Source organism: Oncorhynchus mykiss, chromosome 2, assembly GCF_057628025.1.
Source record: "Oncorhynchus mykiss isolate SJ-2025 chromosome 2, ASM5762802v1, whole genome shotgun sequence".
Classification (NCBI taxonomy): Eukaryota; Metazoa; Chordata; class Actinopteri; order Salmoniformes; family Salmonidae; genus Oncorhynchus; species Oncorhynchus mykiss.
In genome coordinates, this window is record NC_143023.1 from 48,135,829 (window position 1) to 48,163,226 (window position 27,398).

Here is a 27,398-nt window from a genome sequence, read left to right on the forward strand (position 1 = left end):
AACCACCAGCTTTCATATGTTCTCATGTTCTGAGCAAGGAACTTAAACGTTAGCTTTCCTACATGGCACATATTGCACTTTTACTTTCTTCTCCAACACTTTGTTTTTGCATTATTTAAACTAAATTGCATTATTTAAACTAAATTGAACATGTTTCATTATTTATTTGAGGCTAAATTGATTTTATTGATGTATTATATTAAGTTAAAATAAGTGTTCATTCAGTATTGTTGCAATTGTCATTATTACAAATACATTTTTCGAAAATCGGCCGATTTAATCGGTATCTGCTTTTTTTTTGGTCCTCCAATAATCGGTATCGGTGTTGAAAAATCATAATCGGTCGACCTCTAGTCTGAATGCACTGTATGCCTGCCCATACTATAACCCCACCGCCACCATGGGGCACTCTGTTCACAACGTTGACATCAGCAAACCACTTGCCAATCATGTGGTCTGCGGTTGTGAGGCCATTTGAACGTACTGCCACATTTTCTAAAACGATGTGGAATGATTGTGCCTCCAAAAAATTAAGTGTATTTCAACTTTACATGGACATGTAAATTCACTCACAGGAGACGATGAAGAAGCATCATGCTCTACTTCCATGAAAATAAATCTGACTGCAGCCAGCCGGAGCTTACAAAAATATCACAGGTACCAAGTGGCGGAACAGACGGCAGGCTGACAAACAAGCACTGTGTCCCAGTCAAATCAAATTGTATTAGTCACATGCGCCGAATACAACAGGTGTAGACCGTACAGTGAAATGCTGAATACAACTGGTGTAGACCTTACAGTGAAATGCTTACTTACGAGCCCCTAACCAACAATGCAGTTTAAAAAAATGCAGATAAGAATAAGAAATAAAATAACAAGTAAGTAAAGAGCAGCAGTAAAATAACAATAGCGAGACTGCATACAGGGGGGTACCGGTACAGAGTCAATGTGCAGGGGCACCAGTTAGTCGAGGTAATATGTACAGTTGAAGTTTTAACTTTACATACACTTAGGTTGGAGTCATTAAATCCAATTTTTCAACCACTACAAATTTCTTCTTAACAAACTAAAGTTTTGGCAAGTAGATTGGGACATGTACTTTGTGCATGACACAAAGTTGCATGACACACAGTTGTTTACAGACAGATTATTTCACTTATAATTCACTGTATCACAATTCCAGTGGGTCAGAAGTTTACATACACGAAGTTGACTGTGCCTTTTAAACAGCTTGGAAAATTCCAGAAAATTATGTCATGGCTTTAGAAGCTTCTGATGGGCTAATTGACACATTTTGAGTCAATTGGAGGTGTACCTGTGGATGTATTTCAAGGCCTACCTTCAAACGCAGTGCCTCTTTGCTTGACATCATGGGAAAATCTAAAGAATCAGTCTAGACCTCAGAAAAAAAAATTGGTCCCACAAGTCTGATTCATCCTTGGGACCACGCAGCCATCATACCGCTCAGGAAGGAGGCGCGTTGTGAAAATCAATCCCAGAAAAACAGCAAAGGACCTTGTGAAGATGCTGGAGGAAACAGGTACAAAAGTATCTATGTCCACAGTAAAACAAGTCCTATATCGACATAACCTGAAAGGCCGCTCAACAAGGAAGAAGCCACTGCTCCAAAACCGCTATAAAAAACCAGACTACGGTTTGCGATTGCACATGGGGACAAAGATTGTACTTTTTGGAGAAATATCCTCTGGTCTGATGAAACAAAAATAGAACTGTTTAGTCATAATGTCCATCGTTGTGTTTGGAGGAAAAAGGGGGAGGCTTGCAAGCCTAAGAATCATGGGGCTGGTGAATCATGGGGCTGACAGCATCATGTTGTGGGGGTGCTTTGCTGCAGGAGGGACTGGTGCACTTCACAAAATCAATGGCATCGTGAGGAAGGGGAATTATGTGGATATATTGAAGCAACATCTCAAGACATCATTCAGGACGTTAAAGCTTGGTCGTAAATGGGTCTTCCAAATGGACAACGACTCCAAGCATACTTCCATAGTTGTGGTAAAATGGCTTAAGGACAACAAAGTCAAGGTATTGGAGTGGCCATCACAAAGCCCTGACCTCAATCACATGGAAAATGTGTGGGCAGAACTGAGAAAGCGTGTGCGAGCAAGGCCTACAAACCTGACGCAGTTACACCAGCTCTGTCTGGAGGAATGGGTCAAAATACACCCAACTTATTGTGGAAGATTGTGGAAGGCTACCCAAAACGTTTGACCCAAGCTAAACAATTTAAAGGCAATGCTACCAAATACTAATTGAGTGTATGCAAACTTCTGACCCACTGGGAATGTGATGAAAGAATATCTGAAATAAATAATTCTCTGCTATTATTCTGACATTTCACATACTTAAAATAAAGTGGTGATCCTTACTGACCTAAAACAGGGAATTTTTACTAGGATTAAATGTCAGGAATGGTGAAAAACTGAGTTTAAATGTGTTTGGCTAAGGTCTATGTAAACTTCCGACTTCAACTGTAAATGTAGGTAGTTATTAAAGTGACTGTGCATAGATGGTAACAACAGAGACTAGCAGCAGCGTAAAAGAGGGGGGTTGCAAATAGTCTAGGCAACCCTTTGATTATATGTTCAGGAGTCTTGTGGCTTGGGGGTAGAAGCTGTTTAGAAGCTTCTTGGACATAGACTTGGCGCTCTGGTACCGCTTTCCAATCGGTAGCAGAGATAACAGTCTTTGACTATCGTGGCTGGAGTCTTTGACAATTTTTAGGGCCTTCCTCTGACACCGCCTGGTATAGCGGTCCTGGGTGGCAGGAAGCTTGGCCCGAGTGATGTACTGGCTGTTTGCACCACCCTCTGTAGTACCTTGTGGTTGAATCCCGGTCAGTTGTCATACCAGGCATTGATGCAACCAGTCAGCTCTCGATGGTGCAGCTGTATAATGTTTGAGGATCTGAGGACCCATACCGAATCTTTTCAGTCTCCTGAGGGGGAATAGGTTTTGTTGTGCCCTCTTCACGGCTGTCTTGGTGTGCTTGAAACATGATAGTTTGTTGGTGATGTGGACACCAAGGAACTTGAAGCTTTCAACCTGCTCCGCTGTAGCCCCGTCTTGTGGTCCACAATCATCTCCTTTGTCTTTGTCACTCATGGCCGTGCAGTCATGAGTGAACAGGGAGTACGGGAGGGGAATGAGCACTCACCCCTGAGGGGACCCTGTGTTGAGGATCAGCGTTGCGGATGTGTTATTACCTTTACACTTGCACCCTGGGGGTGGCCCGTCAAGGAGTCCTGAATCCAGTTGCAGTGGGATTTGTTTAGTCCCAGGGTCCTTAGCTTAGTGATGAGCACTATGGTGTTGAATGCTGAGCTGTAGTCAATAAATAGTATTCACACATAGGTGTTCTTTTTGTACAGGTGGGAAAGAGCAGTGTGGATTGCAGTAGAGATTGCATAATCTGTGTATCTGTTTGGGGGGTATGCAAATTGGTGTTGGTCTAGGGTTTCTGGGATAATGGTGTTGATGTGAGCCATGACTAGCCTTTCAAAGCACTTCATGGCTACAGATGTGAGTGCTACAGGTTGGTAGTCATTAAGGCAGGTTACCTTAGTGTTCTTTGGCACAGGCACTATTTTGGTCTGCTTAAAACATGTTGGTATTACAGATTCGGACTTGTGAATGTTGACCTGTTTGAAGGTCTTCCTCACAGCGGCTGCGGAGAGCGTGATCACAGTCTTCCGGAACAGCTGGTGCTCTCATGCATGTTTCAGTGTTATTTCCCTCGAAGCGAGCATATGTAGTTTAGCTTGTCTGGTAGGCTTGTGTCACTGGGCAGCTCTCGGGTGTGCTTCCCTTTTGTAGTCTAATAGTTTGCAAGCCCTGCCACATCCGAGGAGCGTCAGAGCCGGTGTAGTACGATTCGATCTTAGTCCTGTATTGACACTTTCTTATAAGCTACTTGGTTAGAGTCCCGCTCCTTGTAAGCGGCAGCTCAAGCCTTTAGCTCAGTACAGATGTTGCCTGTAATCCATGGCTTCTGGTTGGGGTATGTACGTACTGTCAATTTGGGGACGATTTCATCGATGCACTTATTGATGAATCCAATGACTGATGTGGTGTTCTCGTCCATCGAAGGAATCCCGGAACATATTCCAGTCTGTGCTAGCAAAACTGTAGCTGTAGCTTAGTATCTGCTTCGTCTAACCACTTTTTAAAATGTATCTAGTCATTGGTGCTTCCTGTTTAATTTTAGCTTGTAAGCAGGAATCTGGTTGATAGAATTGTCATATTTGCCAAATGGAGGGCGAGGGAGAGCTGTGTTTGTGTGGAGTAAATGTGGTCTGGAGTTTATTTTATTTTATTCACTCTGGCTGCACATTTAACATGTTGATGGAAATTTGGTATAACGGATTTAAGTTTCCCTGCGTTAAAATCCCTCGCTACTAGGAGTGCCGCCTTTGGGTGAGTTTACTTGTTTGCTTATGGCGGAATACAGCTCATACAATGCTGTCTTAGTGCCAGCCTCTGACTGGTGGTATGTAAACAGCTATGAGAAATACAGATAAACTCTCTAGGTAGATGGTGTGGTCTACAGCTTATCATGAGATACTCTACCTCAGGTGAGTAATGGCTCAAGACTTCCTAAGATATTGTGCACCAGCTGCTATTTACAAAAATACATAGTCCGCCACCCCTTGTCTTACCAGATGCCGCTGTTCTATCCTGTCGGCATAGTGTATAACCAGCCAGCTGTATGTTGATAGTGTCGTCGTTCAGCCACGACCTCATGATTCATAAGATATTACAGTTTTGAATGTCCCGTTGGTTGTTTAATCTTCCTCATAGGTTATCTATTTTATTATCCAAAGATCGCACGTTTGGTAGCAGAATGGAAGGAAGTGGAGCCCTTCCTCTGGCCCCTTTTTCTCTGCCTCCTCTTTACGCAAATCACGGGGATCTGGGCCTATAAACATTTATGTCCATTCAGAAACACATCAGTATATCATTCGCGCTGGGCTCGTCAGACTCGTTAAAGGAGAAAAAGGATTCTGCCAGTCCAGGAATCGCAGTCCTGATGTCTGCGACATTATGTTCAAAATAAGTCAAAATAATTTACAAACAACTCAAATAAATTAACAAAAAAACACAATCGGTTGGGGACACATAGAATGTCAGCCTTCTTCTCCGGCGCCATTGTTAGTCAATGTTCGCTTTGTGACTGACAGGCGCCTGTCCTATCAATAAATCACAAGATGCATATTGTTACTTACAGTGGGGAAGGCTATACAGACCTTTCTGACTTCCGAATTTAAATTTTTAAATGAAAAGAAGCCTAGTTAATATTTTAAATGAAAGAAGTAGTCTCCTGACAATGAGTTTGTTTTCTGCTATTAAGCCGACTGCTGGAGCTTATTGAAAACACGACTCCCGTCATGCAGGGCTCTCTAGGATGTTATGTTAACTTTCATTTTCTGTGGGTGACCTCCTTAGTGACTCTGGCTTCCTGCTGAAATGCTCTCTGGCGGGGTGTCCCTGCTGCTCTTATATATATATATATATATACATACACACACACACACACACACACACACACACACACACACACACACACACACACACACACACACACACAGTGGGGCAAAAATGTATTTAGTCAGCCACCAATTGTGCAAGTTCTCCCACTTAAAAAGATGAGAGAGGCCTGTAATTTTCATCATAGGTACACTTCAACTATGACAGACAAAATGAGAGACTAAAAAATCCAGAAAATCACATTGTAGGATTTTGAATGCATTTATTTGCAAATTATGGTGGAAAATAAGTATTTGGTCACCTACAAACAAGCAAGATTTCCGGCTCTCACAGACCTGTAACTTCTTTAAGAGGCTCCTCTGTCCTCCACTCGTTACCTGTATTAATGGCACCTGTTTGAACTTGTTATCAGTATAAAAGACACCTGTCCACAACCTGACGCCTCTATCACTGAGATGCAGTGTCTTAGACCGCTGCGCCACTCGTGAGCGTGTATACATTTCTATAATGCGGCAGGTAGCCTAGTGGTTAGAGCGTTGGACTAGTAACTGAAAGGTACAAATCTGTCGTTCTGCCCCTGAACAGGCAGTTAACCCACTGTTCCTGGGCCGTCTTAAAAAATAAGAATTTGTTGTTAACTGACTTGCCTAGTTAAATAAAGGTAAAATAAATAAAGTAAGTAGATAGACCCCGTATAAATTTTAATTTGGCTTAAATTATTTGATCATTTGTCATAACTCCAATCCTTCTATATGACAGCAAAGTTAGTGTCCCTTTTACAATCATGGGGTAAAAGCCCCGCTGAAATTTTACACCTGGAATTTATCAGAATTAGTTTTTCCCCACAAAAGGGCTTTATTACAGTCAGAAATTATCCTCAGTTTCATCAGCTGTCCGAGTGGCAGGTCTCAGACGATCCCGCAGGGGAAGAAGCCAGATGTGGAGGTCCTGGGCTGGCGTGGTCTGCAGATGTGAGGCAGGTTCGATGTACTGTCAAGTTCTCTAAAACGATGTTGGAGGCAGCTTATGGTAAAGAAATGAAGATTAAATTCTCTGACAAACGCTTTAGTGGACGTTCCTGCAGACAGCATACCAATTGCATGCTCCCTCAACTTGAGATATCTGTGGCATTGTGTTGTGACATAACTGCACATTTTAGTGGCCTTTTTCCCCCAGCACAAGGTGCGCCTTTGTAATGTAACGTTCGTGCTGTTTAATCAGCTTCTTGATATGCCACACCTGTCAGGTGTTGGGAAAAATCTGAGAGAAATAAGCTATTTGTTCGTTAGGTCCCACATTTATTTAGGATCATGAAACATGATTTAGGATCATGAAACACTTTACACTTTGTTTATTTTTGTTCGGTATATACATTTTGCCGTAGTGTGTAGAGAAACATTTGTAGTTTTTAACATGATCTCTGAGTGAGAGGGGAAAAAATTGATGGTGGCCCCCTTGGTGGGTAATTCGACCAAGATTACTACACATTTTTAGATAGCTGGCTGCTAGACTAATTTACATATCTAAAAAATGTTAGCTGTTACGGCTAATTGAGTGTCTGTTAGTGACTGACATAATAAGAAATAAACTGCTGATTCACAACCAAATTTAGAAATTGCAATTTGTTTATTCTACTATTCCTAACTCTCAAATTGGTTTCGATGGAGTCCTTTTTTTCACATCTAAACTGCAGAGAATGATTCACTTCCAGGCACACTTTTATTTTTTATTTGTATTAATTTGAACCATTTATTGTCAGTATCTAGGTTTCCATCCAGTTGGTGACAGATTTTCACGCTAATATTCAAAAATATGCATCATCATATTATACTTTTTTTGCTTAAGTTTTTATGTACTGAATAAAAAAAATCTAAAGTTGAATGTGTTTCCAACGCATTCAGCTTTTCAGATAGTTTTGTCACAAACTGTTACGTTAAATAGCAAATGTGCCTACTCTGGTCTTGGAACATGCTCTAGCCAACAGCTCCCAGATACAGTACCGGTCAAAAGTTTGGACACACCTGATCATTCAAGGGTTTTTCTTTATTTTTACTATTTTCTACATTGTAGAATAATAGTGAAGACATCAAACTATGAAATAACACACATGGAATCATGTAGTAACCATTTATAGTTGAGATTCTTCAAAGTAGCCACCCTTTGCCTTGATGACAGCTTTGAACACTCTTGGCATTCTCTGAAACAGCTTCATGAGGTAGTCACTTGGAATGCATTTCAATTAACAGGTGTGCCTTGTTAAGTTCATTTGTGCCTCAAACAGATTAAAGAAAGAAATTCCAATCAGTTGTTGTGACAAGGTAGGGGTGGTATACAAAAACCAAGTCCATAATATGGAAAGAGCAGCACAAATAAGCAAGAGAAACGACAGTACATCATTACTTTTAAGACATGAAGGTCAGTAAATCCGGAAAATGTCAAGAACTTATAAAGTTTCTTCAAGTGCAGTTGCAAAAACCATCAAGATCTATGATGAAACTGCCTCTCATGAGGACCGCCACATGAAAGGAAGACCCAGAGTTACTGCTGCTGCAGAGGTTAAGTTCATTAGATTTACCAGCCTCAGAAATTGCAGCCCAAATAAATGCTTCAGAGTTCAAGTAACAGACACATCTCAACATCAACTGTTCAGAGGAGACCGCGTGAATCAGGCCTTCATGGTCGAGTTGCTGCAAAGAAACCACTATTAAAGGACACCAATAATAAGAAGAGACTTGCTTGGGCCAAGAAACATGATCAATGAACATTAGACCGGTGGAAATCTGCCCTTTTTGTTCTGTAGTCCAAATGTTGAGATTTTTGTTTCCAACCTCCGTGTCTCACAAAGACTGGAGAAACTGTGATTTATTTAGAATTCAAGGCACACTTAACCAGCATGGTTACCACAGCATTCTGCAGCGATACGCCATCCCATCTGGTTTGAGCTTAGTCCCACTATCATTTGTTTTTCAACAGGACAATGACCCAGAACCTCTAGACTGTGTAAGGGTTATTTGACCAAGAAGGAGAGTGATTGAGTGCTGCATCAGATGACCTGGCCTCAACAGTCACCCGACCTCAACCCAGTTGAGATGGTTTGGGATGAGTCGGACCGCAGAGTGAAGGAAAAGCAGCCAACAAGTGCTCAGCATATGCGGGAACCCCTTTCAAGATGGTTGGAAAAGCATTCCAGATGAAGCTGGTTTAGAGAATGCCAAGAGTGTGCAAAGCTGTCATCAAGGCAAAGGGTGACTATTTTAAGATTCCCAAAATATAAAATAATTTTTTATATTTATATTTATTTTTTTAATATATTTTTTGACGGTTTCTACATGATTTCTAATGTTTTAACAGCTTTGATGTCTTCACTATTATTGTACTATGTAGATCAATCAAACCCCTTGAATGAGTAGGTGTGTCGACCCTTTGACTGGTACTGTTCATGATGAGATTATTATGGTTAAGTGCGAGAGTGTTTGTTTTTCAAGCATCGATCCTCATGTCATCAGAATAAGACCATAGTTTTTTATTTTATTGGAAAGGCGCATCAAGATCACGTGCACTTTCTTTTTGACCTAGATAAGTATCACCAAATTTCAAAACTGCAAACATATTGGAATCACTGGCAGACTCTCAGCTAAGAACTTTTAAAAACTTCAAATGACAGTATATTGTGAATGTGCACCAGTCTGTTTTAGACCCGTTTCAGCAGCTACGCTTGTCTTTAATTATGTGTTAAACTGCTTTGATCATAGGAATCACTGTGCTGCCATATTTATAGACCTATCCAAGGCCTTTGATTCTGTCAACCATCCCCTACTCATTCAAAGGTTGTCTGAAATGGGTCTCAACCAGGTGTCTTGCAAGTGGTTTGGGAACTATCTGTCAGACAGGGCACTGTTATATATTACTAAAGGTGTCCCTCAGGTCGATTTTGGGACCTTTCCTCTTCACTATTTTTTTGGTCTAATTGCAAAATCCTGTAACGTTAATCTGTATGCAGATGACAGCATTATGTACGCTATTGGCCCTACTGCTGACCAGGCTATGTTAACATAGCTGCAATCTGATTTTGTTTCCTTGCAGACAGCCCTTGTTTAATTGGTACGTCATGCGGGGGAAAAACATTATGTATACTGTATATACAAAAGTATGTGGACACCCCTTCAAATGTAGTGCTTTCGACTATTTCAGCTACACACGTTGCTGAAAGGTGTATAAAGTTGAGCACACAGCCATGCAATATCCATAGACAAACATTGGCTTTAGAAAAATGACCTTACTGAAGAGCTCAATGATTTTCAACGTGGCACCATCATAGGATGCCATCTTTCCAACAAGTCAGTTTGTCCAATTTATTCCCTGCTAGAGCTGCCCCAGCACAGCACTGTTTATGACTACAAGCCTATCAGCCTAATGGCTGGTGTAACCGATGTGAAATGGCTAACTAGTTAGTGGGGTGCGCGCTAATAGCGTTTCAAACGTCACTCTCTCCGAGACTTGCAGTAGTTATTACCCTTGCTCTGCAAGGGCCGCGGCTTTTGTGGAGCGATGGGTAACGCTGCTTCGATTGTGGCTGTTGTCGATGTGTTCCTGGTTCGAGCCCAGGTAGGGGCGAGGAGAGGGATGGAAGCTATACTGTTACACTGGCAATACTATAGTGCCTATAAGAACATCCAATAGTCAAAGGTATATGAAATACAAAAGGTATAGAGTGATTATGATTTATTGATTGTTTTTTATAAGATTAGTGTAATGCTAGCTAGCAACTTACCTTGGCTTCTACTGCATTCGCTTAACAGGCAGTCTCCTTGTTGAGTGCAATGTAATCAGGTGGTTTGAGCGTTGGACTAGTTAACTGTAAGGTTGCAAGATTGGATCCCCCGAGCTGACAAGGTGAAAATCTGTCGTTCTGGCCGTCATTGAAAATAAGAATGTGTTTTTGACTGACTTGCCAAGTTAAATAAAGGTATAAAGAAATAATATATATATATATATATATATATATATATATATATATATATATATATATATATATATATATATATATATATATTGTTATGAAATCTTGAAATCGGCCCTAATTAATAGGCCATTCCGATTTAATCGGTCGACCTCTAGACAATACCCCCGTGCACAAAGTTAGGTACATACAGAAATTGTTTGTCAAGATCGGTGTGGAAGAACTTGACTGGCATGTACAGAGCCCTGACCTCAACTCCATCAAACACCTTTGGGATGAATTGGAACGCCTACTAAGAGCCAGGCCTAATCGCCCAACATCAGTTGCCGACCTCATTAATGCTCTTGTGGCTGAATGGCAGCAAGTCCTCGCAGCAATGTTCCAACATCTAGAGGAAAGCCCTTCCAGAAGATTGGAGGCTGTTATAGCAGCAAAGGGACCAATTCCATATTTTATGATTTTCGACTAGTGTTAGTGCTAGGTGTTCACATACTTTTGGTCATGTAGCGTATGTTTTTTTCAAATTCTCGTAGAATTATTTCAGTTTACACATTATTATATATAGTTTGTTGTTCTTTTTACCCCTTTTTCTCCCCAATTTTGTGATATCCAAATGATAGTTAGTCTTGTCCCATCGCTGCAACTCCCGTACGGACTCGGGAGAGGCAAAGATCGAGGGCCATGCGTCCTCCAAAACACGAACCCGCCACACTGCTTCTTGACACACTGCTTGCTTAACCCGGATTGCAGCTGGCTGCGACACAGCCCGGGATCGAACCTGGGTCTGTAGTGACGCACGAAGCACTGTGATGCAGTGCCTTAGACCGCTGCGCTACTCGGGAGGCCTAAATAATTTGACATTTGAAAACATAGATGAGCTAGTTAAGAAGCTTAGATTTTAAAGTAGGCTTCTTTTCTAGAACTAGATCATGCCTCCCTGAACGGCAGGAAGTAGGTTGTACTGGCAACCTTCCTGCCAGCTCTTGATTATGGTGACACCATTTATCAGAATGCAGCAGCCACTACTCTAAAACCCTTGGATACAGTGTAGCATAGCGTGCTTCGCTTTATCACAGGTGACCGGTTTAATACTCATCGCTGTATATTTTATCAGAAGGTCGGACATCTCTACATTCCTGTATATTACTTGTTGTTTACACAGCTGTGCTGCACAAGCTTCCAACGTACCTCACTTCCCTGTTGAATTGTAAAAATATGAGGCACGAAACCCGCTCACAGGGTTTCTTATCTCTTGATGTCCCTAGTGTCTCTACCAACCTAGGTAGATCATCCATTAGTTTTAACGCCCCCCCATGTTCAGAATCATTTGCAATCGTCATTACATCTTGAATCCCTGGAGCCAAAAGGGCAGTTTAGAACACTGATAGGGAATGAATTCACTGAGGTTTTATTTGGGTTGAAATGTAGTGTATCTGTGTCTTGTATTTTCTTTGTTTAGCTGTTTTATTGAATTATGTTGATTGTTTGTTCTCCGAGCACTATTGAGAATTAGACCCTGGTTGGAGTCCCCTGAAATAAATAAACGTTAAATAAAATGATTCAGTGACCGTAGCCTGACAATAGAGACAGGACGCCATAGAAAATCATGGAAGGTTAGCGAAGAAAGACTGTTTAAGCACTGTTTCTCTTTCTCTCTCTCTCGCTCTCACTTCCATGGGGTTATTCAGTCATTCCTGCGAGGCCAATTCACATCTTAGGTACTGCATTTGACCTATAACCTTGACGTCGAGTCAGTTTTAGGCTTTGTAATCCAGTCGGTCAATGCTTGGTTCTACTTAATGTTAAATGTCTAATGTGTGGGGAGTTGAAGAGGCCCATTTACAGAGCAAAAACTGAAAGCTCTCTTTTGAAAGGGCTCTTTTAATGAGTGGAATGCTAAAATGTTAATTCAGTCAAGGGCGCATTTATAGTTTGGTTTGAGAGAGGGGCTTTTTGTGTATTTGTCCATGCGTGTGTTTGTGTTTGATCTGATATCTCTCGAACAGCTACATGAAAACCAGTCATTCCAATTCCCTCAGTGGTCTCTAAATGGGTGACAACCACAATTAGTGAAATGGAGACCTTCCTGGTGACAGTCCTTCTCATGGGAATAGTAAAGAAGAACTCCCTAAGAGAATACTGGAGCACAGATCCTATGTTTGCAGCTTCCTTCTTTGCCACCCTCTTTTCCCAAGACCGCTTTCTAGTTCAATGCGATGCCAGCATTTCATCAACAATGCTACTGCCAACCTAAATGACCCACTACACAAAATAAGAAATGTTCTTACCAGCCTAACATCAGCATTTGGTCAGGTCTTTGTGCCATACAAGGAAAGGAAAGGGGGATACCTAGTCAGTTGTACAACAGAATGCCTTCTGAAACGTGAAACGTGTCTTGCGCATTTAATCCAACCACTCTGAATCAGCGAGGTGCTGGGGTCTACCTTAATCGACCTATGCGTTGATGATTCCTTGATGTTGTGGAAGGTTAGGCTGGGGTTAACTACATTATCAAAAGTATGTGGACACCTCGTCGAACATCTCATTCCAAAATCATGGGCATTTATATGGAGTTGTTCCCCCTTTGCTGCTATAACAGCCTCCACTCTTCTGGGAAGGCTTTCCACTAGATGTTGGAACATCGCTACAGAGACTTCCATTCAGCCACAAGAGTATTAGTGAGGTCGGGCACTGATGTTGCGCAATCAGGCCTGGCTCGCAGTTTGCGTTTCAATTCATCGCAAAGGTGTTCAATGGGGTTGAGGTCAGGCAGGCCAGTCAAGTTCTTCCACACCAATCTCGACAAACCATTTCTGTATGAACAGTTCTTGTGCTGACATTACTTCCAGAGGTAGTTTGGAACTCAGTAGTGAGTTTTGCAACCTAGAACAGGCAAAAAACTTTTTTTTTTATGCGCTTACTATATGGCTGTGTACTCAATTTTATACACTGGTCAGCAACAGGTGTGGTTGAAATAGCAAAATCCACTATTTTGAAGGTGTGTCCACTACCATTAAAAGGTTTGGACACACCTACTCATTCAAGGGTTTTTCTTTATGTTTTACTATTTTCTGCATTTTAGAATCATAGTGATGACATCAGAACTATGAAATAACACATATGGAATTATGTAGTAACTAAAAAAGTGTTTAACAAATCAAAATATATTTTAGATTCTTCAAAGTAGCCATCCTTTGCCTTGATGACGTCTTTGCACACTCTTGGCATTCTCAACCAGCTTCACCTGGAATGCTTTTCCAACAGTCTTGAAGGAGTTCCCACATATGCTGAGCACTTGTTGGCTGCTTTTTCTTCTCTGCGGTCCAACTCATGCCAAACCATCTCAACTGGGTTGAGGTTGGGTGATCGTGGAGGCCAATCATACCTGATTGGCTCAAACGCAATAAAAAGGAAATAAATTCCACAAATGACCTTTTAACAAGGCACACCTGTTAATTGAAATGCATTCCAGGTGACTACCTCATGAAGTTGGTTGAGAGAATGCCAAGAGTGTGCAAAGCTGTCATGGCTACTTTGAAGAATCAAATCATCTCAAATCTAAACCATATTTTGATTTTGTTAAAAAAAAAAGAGTTTTTAAAACATGATTCCATGTGCATTATTTCATAGTTTTGATATCTTCACTATTCTTCGACAATGTAGAAAATATTAAAAATAAAGAAAAACCCTTGAATGAGTAGGTGTGTCCAAACTTTTGACTGGTACTGTATATAATTAGTATCTATATATTATTTGTTGTTTGAAATTAGCAGCAGCACTACAGAACCATCGCTACACCCCGGGCACATTAGACTCCACATTCCTCACTTGCTAAATCTGTAAATAAAAGGGAAATTACACAAAATTATAAATTTGTTAGTTTTCTTCCAGACAAGACATTGGTGATATGATTTAAGCATTGACATTGACTCAGAACATAATTGTTTAGTTTTTTTTAGCAATTGTAATACAACTGAGAACACCATTTGAACACCATATAAAACCTAATTTGGGATTTAAAAAAAAAAAACTTTTCTATGGCTCCCTTCAGAGTTGTTTATTAACCATCATTCAGGGGAGAAAATAAGAACGTGCCCATTTGAAAGCTGTGATATTTTTGGGGATTGTTATACGTAATGTTTTTTTAAGTAGCTCTCGTGCTAGAAATGTGTGTTGATCTAAAATAGTATCTAGACCTATTAGTTTATAAAGTAGTATCCAGACATTTATTCTATCTTTCAGCTGTAAATTTTAGTCTAGTACTAATGTAGGCCTACTACTGTGTTTAGCCTTCACCGGCCCCTTTTGAAGTGTCGAGTCCTGCTTTAGTAAGCGCATAATTGGCTAGAATATCCCTTATGTTGATATACTGCCAAGATAATTGTAGAATCCAGGAAACTGCAGAGCTAAATTCTATATTGCCTTTAAAATCAAACCTTTATGGGCTTACTGTTGGCCTTTGTCATGATGACGTGTGTGTGTGTGTGTGTGTGTGTGTGTGTGTGTGTGTAGTGGTGGGCAACCCCAGACAACTGATCCCAGGCCAGATTTGTCATTATGCACTGTGCAGACCAGTTCGGGTTAAATGTAGAAGTGGAGAGTTCTGAATAATCTGAAACCAGCTTTTACAAGCAGACATGATGGGTCTGAAGCCATTTAATCATGGATAATGCCTTAAGAATACCCTGAAGAATGCAATTGGCTATGCAAAAGGGCCATCTTGCGTAGTTGTGTCAAGTTACAAATTGTGGGGCTGCGCACATATATTTTTGCTACGCAAGTACGCAAAACTGCATTTTTTGTTGCGTACTTGCATAGGGGATAAATTTGGCTTTAGACACATTGTAGCTCATAAACAACCCAACTTCCTTTTTCTTAGACATAACTGTCCCATCCCGGTGTGTCCCATGACAGTCACTGAGGTGGCTGGGTTCAGGTTGTGACCGACATCCTCTACAGCTCGTAGCTATCAGATGACCACCCACACAAAGGGCTGAACATGCACTCTTCATCACCCTGACCCAATTAGGCTACTCACTCACTTTCCCCTAGCAGCAGTTTAAAACATTCATGAGTGTATCTTGTTTTTGTTGAACAGCCGTATTTATCTGGACCTGTAAGTAGATCCTCACTATCTGCCTTCCTAAGTGAGGTTTAGTGTGGGAGCTAGTGTTTCATGGAGGTTCTCGTGGTCATAGGTCAGTGTGTTTTTCTCTATGTAGGCTTGCTGTCCTCCCTCAGCTCAAACTGCAGACGATATTCTATGTGTGTGTGTGTGTGTGTGTGTGTGCTTTCCATAGTCTCAAAATACTTCCTCTTCCGGTCTCTTTTTTTTTTTGGCAGTTGCCTATAAACACAGGACAGGACTATTGAAAGCCAATAGTCCTGGGCTTTGTGAAATGACACACTGGTTTTGCTCCTTGAAACGGAACGCAGCACTAAAGTGGCCATTTCAAATCGTTAAGCTACTACCCTTGCTGTTTTTCTATGACAGTAGCATTATTACGATGCTCTTAGAGTCCGTCATGCAATTCCATTGCAGCTACATTATGTGGACGCCATAGAACAGTAGGACATGACCAGCCGTAGAAATCAAATCAATGGTTGTCTTTTCCCTCCCTGCTCAAACTCTCATTCTGTGTAGGTAGGTCTATATGGCTCTGTCAGAGAAGGCATGTGTGTCAGACAGAGAGGTCAGCTCTCTGAAGAGCTAGGCTATAACCTGCCATGTTCTCCCCTCACACACAAGTCTAATCAACCACAAGCTCAAAACTCCTCCTGCAGCTTGCCAGTGGCTGCTCCTCCACCACTCATTATTCCCTTATTTTTAGCTTGGAGGTTTTTAGACCAGAAAAACATTGGTTGTCATGATATAACGGTAGCTGTATTGGAATTGCTGCAGAGTGAGAGGGTGGGAGAGATTCTCATTTACTCAGCCGTAATGCATAATTGAAACAGCTAAAATTAGCAGACTCGTTTCATTTAAAACATTTTTTTATAGTTGTAACTTTTCTCCCAGGAGTGCAAGGGGTATAGCCTAATGGAGGGGAATGGCATTTACAGCTAGGCTACATTCAGAGTAGGGTAAATGGACAATGCTACGGGCTATCTGTTATGTGTGGACTGACTGGGGTTCATTCTTCTGCCATGTGAGTACTAGTTTTAAATTCATCTGCTTCTTTTTCCTCATTGAGCTCCCCATTTCTGTTGTTGTGGGAGAATGCCATACGGTTGGGCACTTATCCCCAGCCACTTTGAAGATGATATCCAAAGCATGGCGTCTGTTTGAATGCACAAAACGTTAGTCCAGGCCTGGATATGTAGCCACACCGTTTATTGGGATGATGACGATTATAATCACTGGCTCTGGAAGGACGTGTTCGCCCTCTCATTAACACTGAAACAATGGAGGCAGCTATAGGAACGGTCACTCATTCGCAGGGCTGGGTCATTTTCCCTCCATCACTATTGTCTGTGAAGGAGGTTCTTATGACCTCTACTGTGTGCTTCCTTTCTCCTTCAAGACTTTAAATGAAGCCTAAGTCACCTAGAAACCATCTTTGACACAACAGTCCCAAACAGTGTTTTGGTGAATCTCTTTATCCATCATGCCCCTTGCTACACTTGAGCCGACTCTCTGTCTGTGGCCATGTGCCCTTCATCTAGTCTCCCTGTACACTCCTTCCTCCCATCCCCCACCCATACATCAGTCCCTTTCTTCCCAGCATTAGTAATCCCTGTGTTTATTATCCCTGTGTTTTATTTATGTGTCAGTCTTCGGGAGACACCCTGCAGCCACTGACTACCTACAGGGTTGTTTGTTACCGGCTTGCATTTAGAGGGCACAAGCAGCAGACACCTTTCACAAGGAATAGTGCACAGGCCTAGTTGTGGCCCAGTTTTGTTGGTAAGGGCAGGAAAAAACACTGATAGTGCTACGTAAGAAAAGGGAGTGGGTACTTCGCCTCTCAGTCAAGAAAGGAAGTTAAGCAAAGTGGAAAAAACATATCATGCGATCTTGTTTGCTTAAGCCTTTGCTGCATGTGCCTTTTTAATAAGGTCAGTCAAGAAACTAACTACGTGTGTGTCTACCCTGCATGGTGACTGGCCTCCTGTGAAGGGCGTCCAGGAGACACGTGTCAACCACACTAGTGTAATTCTGAACGAAACTAAAGTACTGTAGTTTGTGACTGTCCTTGATTCTCAGAGGGGGATGGCCGGGAGCTAAAGACAGATGGAAAGAAAGTGTGAGAGAAGTAAAGCTTGCCAGTTAAATGAGCAGCAGAAGTGACACCATACACTTCAAAGTCATGGCTGCAGGCTCAACGTGGAATAATGGCGTGACTCACATTTAGCGAACGGGCACAGCTGTTCTGACAGCGACTGTAATAGACTCCTGGACTGAAGTCATTCTAAAAGACCCACTGTGCTGTTTTTTTCACTCACAGCTTTGCTGGAGCGGCCTCTGAAAAAAGGCCTCCGTTTTCCTTTGAACGTCCAATGTCCCACAGCCTTTCACCAGTCCTGGTTCCCTCCTTGGCATTGTAAAACACTCTCTCTATCAGTAGCTCATATTCTACATTTTCTGGTTATTATAAACCAGACTTCAAAAATTATATCCAAGTGTTTATCAAAGTTAGCTGGCCAACTGATTGACTCTCTCTGTAAAGTCCCTGGCCGTGGTTCAGCATGGAACATGTTTGGCAGGGCCCAGCGCCACAGGCTCAGCCTCAGTCACTCATTTCTGAGCCTGTCCCTGGCCTAGAGCATACCTGCAGATAGATCTAGACACCCTAGATCTGCTATGCATTACTGCAGCTCTATCATGCATTACTGCAGTCTGCAGCTCTACATAACGATGCGTGCATTTGATGGCATTTCACTGCTGAAGTCGGAGTAGGCTATTGCAGTTATGCTGGTCATGTCCTACTGTTCAGTTGACTATTGGTAAGTACACTAAGGATAAGTGTAGTAGCCAAATCAACTGCATTTCTCTTTCTTGAGCTATACACGCCATGTACGGGAGTGGACGGTATGTCCTGACTTTGGCCTCAGCACGATTGCACCACTAAATGACAGCATTGATGATAGGATTTTACTCAGTCGACGTTGGAGCATTTCTGTCACGCGGGTCAAAATGAAAAGTCTACATGGCATTTTTTTGTCTGTAGGTCCTTTCAGGTTTCATATTTCATGCCATGTTTACCAAAGGCAGTCAGTAATACGTCAGTTTAACCACAGGTAGACAGAAAAAAAGTATATACAGTGCATTTGGGAAATATTCAGACCCCTTCAATTTTTCCAAATTTTGTTATGTTAAAGCCTTATTCTAAAATGTATAATTATTTTTTCCCCCTCATCAATCTATAGACAAAACCCCATAATGACAAAGCAAAAACAGGTGTTTAGAAATTGTTCCTAATTTATAAAAATAAATGATATCACATTTACATAAGTATTCAGACCCTTTACTCTGTACTTTGTTGAAGCACCTTTGGCAGTGATTACAGCATCGAGGCTTGTGTATGATGCTACAAGCTTGGCACACTTGTATTTGGGGAGATTCTCGTTCTTCTCTGCATATCCTCTCAAGCTCTGTCAGGTTGGATGGGGAGCGTCACTGCACAGCTATTTTCAGACCTCTCCAGAGAGGCTGAGCCACTCAAGGACATTCAGAGACTCGTCCCAAAGCCACTCATGCATTGTTTTGGCTGTGTGCTTAGGGTCGTTGTCCTGTTGGAAGGTGAACCTTTGCCCCAGTCTGAGCTCCTGAGTGCTCTGAAGCAAGATCTCATCAAGAATCTCTCTGTACTTTGCTCCATTCTCCTTTCCCTCGATCCTGACTAGTCTCCCAGTCTCTGCCTCTGAAAAGCATCCCCACTACATGATGCTGCCACAATGCTTCACCGTAGGGTTGTTGCCAGTTTTCCTCCAGACGTCATGCTTGGCACTCAGGCCAAAGAGTTCAATCTTGGTTTCATCAGACCAGAGAATCTTGTTTCTCATGGTCTGAGAGTCCTTTTGGTGCTTTTTGGAAAACTATAAACTATAAAACTCCAAGCGGGCTGTCATGTGCCTTTTGACTGAGTGGCTTTCGTCTGGCTACTCTACTAGAGGTCGACCGATTAATCAGAATGGCCGGTATCCTTTCTCATTGCGAACTAATTTGCCAGATATGTATGTAATTATGACATAACATTGAAGGTTGTGCAATGTAACAGCAATATTGCACTTTTACTTTCTTCTCCAACACTGTGTTTTTGCATTATTTAAACCAAATTGTGCATGTTTCATTATTTATTTGAGGCTTAATTTATTTATTTTATTGATGTATTATATTAAGTTAAAATAATTGTTCATTCAGTATTGTTGTAAATGTCATTATTACAAAGAAATATTAAAAAATCGGCCGATTTAATCGGCATCTGCTTTTTTTGGTCTTCCAATAATCGGAATCGGCCATAAAGGCCTGATTGGTGGAGTGCTGCTGAGATGGTTGTCCTTCTGGAAGGCTCTGTCAGAGTGATCATCGGGTTCTTGGTCACCTCCCTGACCAAGCCCCTTCTCCCCTGATTTGCTCTGTTTGGCTGGGCTGGGCAGCTGTAGGAAGTGTATTGGTGGTTCCAAACTTTTTACATTTAAGAAAGGTGGAGGCCACTGTTCTTGGGGACCTTCAATGCTGCAGACATGTTTTGGTACCCTTCCCCAGATCTGTGCCTCGACACAATCCGGTCTCGGAGCTCTACGGATAATTCCTTTGACCTCATGGCTTGGTTTTTGCTCTGACATGCACTGTCAAATGTGGGTCCTTATATAGACAGGTGTGTGCCTTTCCAAATCATGTCCAGTCAATTGAATTTACCACAGGATAATCAATGGAAACAGGATTCACCTGAGCTCAATTTCAAGTCTCATAACACAGGTTCTGAATACTTATGTAAATAAGGTATTTGTTTTTTTTATTTTTATGCATTTGCTAACATTTCTAAAAACATTTTTACTTTTTCATTGTGGGGTATTGTGTGTGGATTGAGATTATTATTTTTTAAAATTCATTTTAGAATAAGGCTGTAACATAACTGTGGAAAAAGTCAAGGGGTCTGAATACTTTCCGATTGCACTGTAAGTATGTTTTCAAAATGTATACTTTTTCTAGCTCATTGCAAAGTGGTTTGTGAAGCACTGATGGAGCCTGTCTTCCGTTGCCTATTGCTGCGTTCATTTCCTAGTCAGAACTAGGAATCTCTGAATTCTTTCGATTTGCTAACTGGTTTTAGTTATACATGTGCCACATTCAATCAGTTGGCAAGTTGAACATTTCAGCGTTTCGTAGTTCTGACAAGCATGTGAACGTGGCATATACATTTGCTGTTTGAGATGCTGTAGCATCAGCTCTCGTGCTGTCTGGCAGGTTTTCCGCTCAAAGGCTCTGTACCTACAGTATATGCTGTAAATGAGATGCATAACTAATATAATAGACACGCACCAATATGTGACAAACCATTTTTTGTAAGAAAAACAAATTCAAGAAAGATAGATTGGGACAGACATTCCCATTCTGCCCAATTAGTCTAGTCCAGTCCTGGGATTTGTGTCCCTGTATGGCCTTGTCTTCATCAGGACTGAGTGGAGCTGTGTCCCTGTACGGCCTTGTCTTCATCAGGACTGAGTGGAGCTTAAAATATAGCAGCCTCTCTAGTGATTGTGATTGTTGTTCTCAGCTAGCCTACCCACTCAGGCACTGACAGAGGGCTCTGCTCCAGTGGCCTCTTACTGTTCCCCATGAGAGCTCCCCAAAATACCCCTGATCAGTCACACACACACACACACACACACACCAACCAGCATCTAGAATAGCCCATGCACCCCAGCACCCCTTTCCCAACCAGCATCTAGAATAGCCCATGCACCCCACCACCCCTTTCCCAACCAGCATCTTGAATAGCCCATGCACCCCACCACCCCTTTTCCAACCAGCATCTAGAATAGCCCATGCACCCCACCACCCCTTTCCCAACCAGCATCTAGAATAGCCCATGCACCCCACCACCCCTTTCCCAACCAGCATCTAGAATAGCCCATGCACCCCACCACCCCTTTCCCAACCAGCATCTAGAATAGCCCATGCACCCCACCACCCCTTTCCCAACCAGCATCTAGAATAGCCCATGCACCCCACCACCCCTTTCCCAACCAGTATCTAGAACAGCCCATGCATCCCACCACCCCTTTCCCAACCAGTATCTAGAATAGCCCATGCACCCCACCACCCCTTTCCCAACCGCCATCTAGAATAGCCCATGCACCCCACCACCCCTTTCCCAACCAGCCAGCGTTTCAAATAGAAATACGCAGTTCATGCTCTAGCTCCTGCTGAGCACTCTCAGTATAACATAGAGCTGTCATTCTGCAGCCGGAAGCACACGTACACATATGATGTTCTCTCTTTCTTAAAATAGACCTGGCTAAGCCACCCTATTGTGACGAGTTAGCTAATCCACCCTATTGTGACGAGTTAGCTAATCCACCCTATTGTGACGAGTTAGCTAATCCACCCTATTGTGACGAGCTAGCTAATCCACCCCATTGTGACGAGTTAGCTAAACCACCCTATTGTGACGAGTTAGCTAAACCACCCTATTGTGACGAGTTAGCTAATCCATCCTACGTGTTAGCTAAACCACCCCATTGTGACGAGTTAGCTAAACCACCCTATTGTGACGAGTTAGCTAAACCACCCTATTGTGACGAGTTAGCTAAACCACCCTATTGTGACGAGTTAGCTAAACCACCCTATTGTGACGAGTTAGTTAAACCACCCTATTGTTACGAGTTAGCTAATCCATCCTACGTGTTAGCTAAACCACCCCATTGTGACGAGTTAGCTAAACCACCCTATTGTGACGAGTTAGCTAAACCACCCTATTGTGACGAGTTAGCTAAACCACCCTATTGTGACGAGTTAGTTAAACCACCCTATTGTTACGAGTTAGCTAAACCACCCTATTGTGACAAGTTAGCTAATCCACCCTATTGTGACGAGTTAGCTAATCCACCCTATCCCCTATAAAGTACACTGCTTTTGACCATAGTTCATAGGCCCTGGTAAAAACAGACTATGTAGGGAATACGGTGCACTTTGGGAAGTAGTCAGTAATTGATCCCATCTCCTTTTATAGCCCTCTGAAATGCTATACAGCTGTATACATCTTTGGGAGAGGTTTATGTTGGACAGGGGTGTCAAATATATGGCCTGCGGTTTTGACAAAAAAATTTAAAATTAGTGATGGGGAGAAATCGAACAGTTACATATCGCAATATTATTTTGGACAATGTTATATGAATACTTTTATTCCAAGTACCACATTCTTTTCCTAGATACCTTTTGGCTAGCGCTAGTCGGCTGTACCTGCTCTAAAACTCCGGTATTTTTTTATCCTATAGCTTGTTCTCCATCTTCTTTTTTTAATAGTGAGCCAACATGTTTTCAGCACTTAGAACTAGTTTAGTAAATTCATGAATCATGCTCTCTTGTCTCTCTGCAGCAGACATATTGTGAGCAATATCTTTGCAACGTCAAATTGAAATTAAATCGCAGTATCGAATCGCATTACATATAGAATGTTGAGAATCGCAATACATATCGTATCGGCACCTAACTATTGTGAGGTCCCTGGCATTTCCCAGTCTTAGTAGAAATGATCATGAACCTACATTCATACCGTTTCTTGACTGTGTCCAGCACGCTAATAATCATTGAAAGGAAAGCTAGTCAGTCAGGGAGCATCGAATATTCCCAAAACAATGGATAGAGGACCACTTTTTTGCTAATTTTGACGGCGAGGGAAATATGAAAAATGTTCAGTGCGGCCTTCCGGACCTCCGTTGAAGACAGAATGCGGCCCCGGGGCCAACATGAGTTTGACACCCCTGATGTCGGCCCATCTCTCCTCTGCTTCTACTACCTTCTGGTAATAGGAAGAGCCAGCATCTCCTCACCCCTCTCCTGAATAGGTCCACATTCTGCAAATGTAATATGCATTTGTTTCTCTTAGCTCTCCATATCGTGATGTGTGTGTCTTTTGAGATGGGCTATCTGTTGTGTGGGGATGCACATGCATGCATCACCATTACATTGTAGTTCTTTAGCAGACACATATCAAGAGCCATTTACAGAACGTTCATTCATCTGAAGATGGTTGGGTAAGGCAACTTGCATGACGACGGAGGCTGAATTCCTCTGCTCTGTTCGCTGAATACTGTTACTTCAGTCTGAGACTGCCTTCGTTGGAAGTCGTTTGTGGTGACCTCAAAATGGGACTCTCAGAACAGTTAATGTGTTTGGATCCTAGAAATCGCCGGGTAGCTACTCGGATCCAGACTCATTGCAGAGAAAAAACTAACGTCCGTGGGCGTGGCGGAGCAAGGAGTTTGGGTAGCCAGGCTATGAAATGTAACCAAGATACATGATGCAGAAAGCCACTAAAATAAAGTATCTGTCAAACCTTGGCTTTAGCCTGCCTGGATGGTAGATGGGCAGATTTTGCACCAGGCAAGCTCAATCAAGCCCAGCTAAAGTATTTGAAATCATTTCAAATAGTCTTTGAACCCAGTCTGGTTTGTATGTGTGAGGATGTGACTGCAGCCCAGCCAATGCAGTATGTAGGTCATCTGGGCAGCCAGAAATCCTGATGTCGGAGGAATGAGGGGGAGGTGAGAGAGAGGGATGGATAGTGAGAGAGGGGGAGGATGGAGGGAGAGGGAGAGAGGAGATCAAGAGGAGCTTAATCTGTGCCATCATGTAGAAACAGCTGGCTCACCAGTCAATCTTATCATCTCCCTCTCAAAACTCAAACACACACACATATTGCAGAGCTGCTAGTCATCTGTTGTCAGGGTGTGCCAGACTGTACTTTCCCTAACAGCGGTGTGGTGTTGTGATGGTCATAGGACTGACAGACAGCGGGGACAATAGGTCAGGGGATCAGCTGCTTTTTAAATGTTTATTTAACCTTTTATTTAACTAGGCAGGTCAGTAGAGAACAAATTCTTATTTTACAATGATGGCCTACCACGGCGAAACCTCCCACCACCCGGACGGCGCTGGACCAATTGTGCGCCGCCCTGTGGGGCTCCCGATCACGGCCGGTTGTGATACAGCCTGGGATCGAACCAGGGTCTGTAGTGAGGCCACTAGCACTGAGATGCTGCGCCACTCGGGAGTTAAAGGAAGTGCCCAACATGGGGCACGAACCCACGACCCTGAGAATAAGAGTCTCATGCTCTACTGACTCACCACTCTCAACTGTTTTTGTATTTTGGCGTTTATCCTACCAGACCACTCAAAATTGTGTGGACAATGGAGCCTATTTCGAGTCGTTCACAATTCACATTTGTTGCAAAATTCCCTATATAGTGCCCTATGGGTCAAAAGTAGTAGTAGGAAGTAGGGTGCCATTAGGGACAAATCCATTGCCATCATAGTCCTGCTAGTGGTGTGTGCCGTTTGGGAGCCGTTTGTTAGCCATTGAATAGCCTGTACCTAGACTACTAATGTATTATTTTTTGGGGGGCGTGGGGATCGAAGATTGGATCTGACATGGATGCACATTTTTTAACTAAATGCCTGGAGCCCCGGCTGCAATGTCAGACTAACATTCAGCCATTTCGGCTATGTTATCATGACAAAGTAGGCCTATATATTATGGACAGGGAAGGGAGAATTACTGTTTGTCAGCAGCAGAACAGATTCAAGTCAAGTAAAGACTAGTTAGATTGTTTGTTTGGACAGCTACAGTGCCTTGCAAAAGTATTCGGCCCCCTTGAACTTTGCGACCTTTTGCCACATTTCAGGGTTCAAACATAAAGATATAAAACTGTATTTTTTTGTGAAGAATCAACAACAAGTGGGACACAATCATGAAGTGGAACGACATTTATTGGATATTTCTAACTTTTTTAACAAATCAAAAACTGAAAAATTGGGCGTGCAAAATTATTCAGCCCCTTTACTTTCAGTGCAGCAAACTCTCTCCAGAAGTTCAGTGAGGATCTCTGAATGATCCAATGTTGACCTAAATGACTAATGATGATAAATACAATCCACCTGTGTGTAATCAAGTCTCCGTATAAATGCACCTGCACTGTGATAGTCTCAGAGGTCCGTTAAAAGCGCAGAGCTCATCATGAAGAACAAGGAACACACCAGGCAGGTCCGAGATACTGTTGTGAAGAAGTTTAAAGCCGGATTTGGATACAAAAAGATTTCCCAAGCTTTAAACATCCCAAGGAGCACTGTGCAAGCGATAATATTGAAATGGAAGGAGTATCAGACCACTGCAAATCTACCAAGACCTGGCCGTCCCTCTAAACTTTCAGCTCATACAAGGAGAAGACTGATCAGAGATGCAGCCAAGAGGCCCATGATCACTCTGGATGAACTGCAGAGATCTACAGCTGAGGTGGGAGACTCTGTCCATAGGACAACAATCAGTCGTATATTGCACAAATCTGGCCTTTATGGAAGAGTGGCAAGAAGAAAGCCATTTCTTAAAGATATCCATAAAAAGTGTTGTTTAAAGTTTGCCACAAGCCACCTGGGAGACACACCAAACATGTGGAAGAAGGTTCTCTGGTCAGATGGAACCAAAATGGAACTTTTTGGCAACAATGCAAAACGTTATGTTTGGCGTAAAAGCAACACAGCTCATCACCCTGAACACACCATCCCCACTGTCAAACATGGTGGTGACAGCATCATGGTTTGGGCCTGCTTTTCTTCAGCAGGGACAGGGAAGGTGGTTAAAATTGATGGGAAGATGGATGGAGCCAAATACAGGACCATTCTGGAAGAAAACCTGATGGAGTCTGCAAAAGACCTGAGACTGGGACGGAGATTTGTCTTCCAACAAGACAATGATCCAAAACATAAAGCAAAATCTACAATGGAATGGTTCAAAAATAAACATATCCAGGTGTTAGAATGGCCAAGTTTTATATCTTTATGTTTGAAGCCTGAAATGTGGCAAAAGGTCGCAAAGTTCAAGGGGGCCGATTACTTTTGCAAGGCACTCTAACTAGCTGATTCATCTAGGCTACATTCACTATGATCAGCTGATAGCCCACACCAGTAGTGGTTGCTTGCTTAGCCTATCATAATTAATCATATATTTCATTGTCACACACCGGACAGGTGCAATGAAATGTGTTGTTTTACAGGGTCAGCCATAGTTGTACAGTGCCCCTGGAGCAAATTAGAGTTAAGTGCCTTGCTCAAGGAAACATCGAAAGATTTTTCACCTTGACCTACTACTATGTGTGATGAGTGATTTTGTAGAAAAGTAAAGGGGCAATCTGCAGTTGCTACATACATTAAAAATCAAATCAAATTTGATTTGTCACATACACATGGTTAGCAGATGTTAATGCGAGTGTAGCGAAATGCTTGTGCTTCTAGTTCTGACAATGCAGTAAAAACCAACAAGTAATCTAACTAACAATTCCAAAACTACTGTCTTATACACAGTGTAAGGGGATAAAGAATATGTACATAAAAATATATATGAATGGGTGATGGTACAGAGCAGCATAGGCAAGATACAGTAGATGGTATCGAGTACAGTATATACATATGAGATGAGTATGTAAACAAAGTGGCATAGTTAAAGTGGCTAGTGATACATGTATTACATAAGGATGCAGTAGATGATATAGAGTACAGTATATACGTATACATATGAGATGAATAATGTAGGGTAAGTAAACATTATATTAGGTAGCATTGTTTAAAGTGGCTAGTGATATATTTTACATCATTTCCCATCAATTCCCATTATTAAAGTGGCTGGAGTTGAGTCAGTGTGTTGGCAGCAGCCACTCAATGTTAGTGGTGGCTGTTTAACAGTCTGATGGCCTTGAGATTGAAGCTGTT

The 27,398-nt window shown here is 42.1% G+C and overlaps 1 protein-coding gene across 10 annotated transcripts in view; it reads left to right on the forward strand.

Annotated features, from left to right (window-relative positions):
- Positions 1-27,398, forward strand: part of osbpl5 (oxysterol binding protein-like 5) — a 107,563-nt gene that overhangs the window by 23,239 nt on the left and 56,926 nt on the right. Inside the window, exon 1 of one of the 10 annotated variants that reach the window (XM_090201274.1) lies at positions 16,341-16,617. The exons of 8 other annotated variants lie outside the window; for them this stretch is intronic. The gene's annotated coding sequence lies outside the window, so the exon portion shown is untranslated. Of the gene's footprint in view, positions 1-16,340; positions 16,618-27,398 lie in introns of those variants that run through there. One more of the 10 variants, XM_090201221.1, reaches the window with a different exon arrangement.